General features: G+C 52.9%; 1 protein-coding gene across 3 annotated transcripts in view; it reads right to left on the reverse strand.

Moving 5' to 3' along the window:
- ZNF331 (zinc finger protein 331) overlaps positions 1-2,650 on the reverse strand; it is a 38,828-nt gene extending 36,178 nt beyond the window's left edge. Inside the window, exons 1-2 of one of the 3 annotated variants that reach the window (XM_011946141.1) lie at positions 2,457-2,650; positions 1,554-1,620 (exon numbers count right to left, since the gene is read on the reverse strand). The gene's annotated coding sequence lies outside the window, so the exon portion shown is untranslated. Of the gene's footprint in view, positions 1-1,553; positions 1,621-1,883; positions 2,026-2,261 lie in introns of those variants that run through there. The other 2 variants (XM_011946143.1, XM_011946144.1) reach the window with 2 other exon arrangements.
- Between the last annotated feature and the right edge of the window lie 658 nt (positions 2,651-3,308).

Raw genomic sequence — 3,308 nt, forward strand, 5'->3', positions numbered from 1 at the left:
CCCGTCTCGGCCTCCCAAAGTGCTGGGATTACAGGCTTGAGCCACCGCGCCCGGCCTGGTAATTTGTTAAAGCAGGAAAAATAAACTGATACAAGGCTTAGTATTGAAAAAAGTGTCCCTGAAACAGGCACAACCTTCCTGTTCTAAAACATGTTTTCGCTCGGTTTCAGTAATACAATCAGACCCTCAACACAATAATGTAGCTAAATTGCCTCTGTAAGCATCTTAATTAACTGAGTATTTTGTCTCCTCCCCACCAAATTCTTACATTAAAATCCTATCCCTCAATGCGATACTATTAGGAGGTGGGGCCTCTGGGAGGTGATTAGGTCATGAGGGTGGAACCCTCAGGAATGGAATTAGTGCCCTATGAAAAAGACCCCAGAGAGCTCGCATCTCTTTCCTCCATGAGAGGACACAGCAAGATGGTGGCAGTCTCCAACCTGGAAGAGGGCCCTCAACAGAACTTGACCATGCTGGCACGCTCTTCTCAGACTTCTAGCCTCCAGAACTGTGAGCAATAAATGTTTGTTGTTTCAGCCACCAGTCTATGGTACTGTGTTATAGCAGCTGAAACAGACTAACGTAAGAATAAATTAAGGAGCGTGTGCAAAACACAAGAGACTATGGTACAAACATGTGCTCAATAAATGTGGCCAGGCTCCTCTCTTCTGAAGGAATCATGAATAATCCTAAATAATATATTAAAATGTCATGTTGGATAAGCTATTTACAAAAATCTTATTCAATGGAATTTCTAGGCAATCGAAGGATTTCCTTCATTTACTGTTGTTAATAACTATTAGTAGTGTTTAATATTATGTCTGGTGCATTTTTCTTTCTTATGGCTATAACTAAAGTTACTTCTTTGTAGCTGCAAAGTATTCTATGAAATGAATGTGGTGTAATTACTACCATTTCCACCATCCTGAACAATAATTGTGGTCAAGGTACACAGTCTTCAATTCTAGACCAATGGGTCTAAATGTCTTTGGGGCATGTACACCCTTCTTAATGCCATGAAATGACAGAGTATCTCCTTAGGGTGGTGGTGGTGGGGGGCCAATACACTAACACTGATAAACACATATAGTAAATATATACACAACATCCCTTGGAAGGTTGTAAGGGGAGTTAAAGGAAGGCCCTCAGGTTAAGGATAACAGTTCTAGGTCATTTGAGGCTGTGGTCCACTTTATGGAAGGCCCTCAGGTTAAGGAGAATAGTTCTAGACCATTTGAGGCTGTGGTTCATTTTGTGGACTTGCAAACACCCATCCCAGTTACCTTCATATGTACGTTGCTCCTGATGTACAGACATCCAGACTCAGCACATAACAGCAGCACTCACTGCGCACTCACACTCCGGGGTACGGATCTATGGTTTTACACATGTTAATGCATTTCAGCCTCCTCACAAGCCCATCTTCAGAAGGCTCAAAAAGCTAACAGGCAGAAACAGGACTCAAATCTTGGTCATCTACATTTAATGTTTGGTCTTAAGTCTTACAAACACATATCATTTAATCAAAAAAAAAAAAAAAGGATACTCACCTGACCCTTTAAGATGTTTAACGATTCGTCTTCCTCCTCAGGGATGCTTTTCCTGAAGGATGCTGGCCTGGGGGAAACAGAACCAGAAGGGTAACACCTGCCATATCTAATAAAACCAAAGAGAAATACAAGGCCCCGAGATGGAGTTTCTGGGAGATTCCTGAGGAGCAAGCTGAGGTGATTGAGATGATGAAGCGTGGAGCTGCCCCTCCCCCTGTCTCCCACATCAGGCACGTGTCCCTCTACAGGAGGAATTCTACTCCCGAGGCCACCGTCTCCTGTCACTCATGAGGCCTGCATGGAGAGCACTTCTGGCTCTGAAAGCGTCACCTCATGGCTGTTTCTGCCTTGTTGGTGGTGAATTTCCCGGCGGGGCTCAGGCGCTCACGTCCCTCTGTGGCCCTTGTTCTCAGGCAGGTACCACTTGGTTAGGAGGTGAAGCAGCAGAGACGCTGGAGCCACAGGTTGCGCTGTCACACACACCTGCGTCACCCAGAAGGCCCGATCACCCATCCCAGCACAAGCCTGCACGGAGGGCTCAGCCTCACCACAGCTCACGCTGTCCTGAGACACATCTGCGCCCCTCATACCCACTAACGCCCAGCACGGCCACGCTGCGGGCCCCGCCACCCCACACAGTGCAAAGGTGCATCCGTGGGCCACGGAGACCCGTCCTGACCGCCGCCCCACACAAACCCCAGAGTGCACCTCACAGAGCAGAGTCCCCGGGACGCACCGCCGAGGTTCACAGGTGTGGGCTCCGTCGACCCACAGCCTCTGGAGCACCCCCGGTCACCAGTTATGGGGCGAGCCCGGCTGTGTCACCCCACACTCTCCAGCAAGTGCGTCACCGTCAGAAGCTCAGTGCCCGCCTCCCCTCGGAGCCACGAGCGCCGATCTCACCTGCGCGGACTGGCGGAGCCACAGCGGTTGCGTCACCAGCGCAGAAGCGCACCCAGCGAGGCCCCCATCGCCCCCAGTGACGCTCGCGTGCACCCGTGTCACAGTTACGGGGACAGGGCCGCCGCGTCAGCCTCGTACTCCCACGCAAGTACGTCATACACTCGGTCCCGCCACCCATGGAGGCCAGCGCGCATGCGCACCCTGGACCCGGGAGAGGCCTCGAGCACCCAGCTGCGAGAGCGCGCAAGCAGCAGCAGAGCCCGACACGCATGTGTGCACACAGATCCCGACACGCATGTACACCCAGACCCCGATACACATGTGTGCGTGCACACAGACCCCCCCAACGCATGTGTGTGGCCAGACCTTGACACGCATGTGCAACCAGACCCCGACACACATGTGCGCGTGCACAGACGCTGACACATGAACACACTGACACGCGTGCGCGCACCCTTCCTACTCCTTCCTTCCTTGGCCTCTCCCGAAGCCGCGGGCGCACTCGGCGGTCCCCCACCCCAGTGCCTGGCATGTACCCCTGGGTTCCTCCCAGGAAGCGAATGCCCTACTCAGGCTCAAACACACAGGGGCTTCCGGAAGGGATGAGAGGCTTGAGGAGGACGCCGGACCATGTCTGGGGAAACCAGAGCCCCAAGCCCTGTGTCCCAGCATGCAGCGCCTTAAGTTCCTGGGGCCCTCTGGGAAACGTAGTCCGGGACGGTCCCAAGCAGGGGCCTCAGGGCGCGTTCCAGGCAGGCAGCCCCACACTGAGTCCATCTTGTTCCCTGCAGACTCCCCTTCCCGACTGGGAGAGGGGCTGTGTCACCCCAGCTGGGACCCCGTCTGGCCTCT

Source organism: Colobus angolensis, unplaced genomic scaffold (genome assembly GCF_000951035.1).
Source record: "Colobus angolensis palliatus isolate OR3802 unplaced genomic scaffold, Cang.pa_1.0 Scaffold25, whole genome shotgun sequence".
NCBI classification, from domain to species: Eukaryota; Metazoa; Chordata; class Mammalia; order Primates; family Cercopithecidae; genus Colobus; species Colobus angolensis.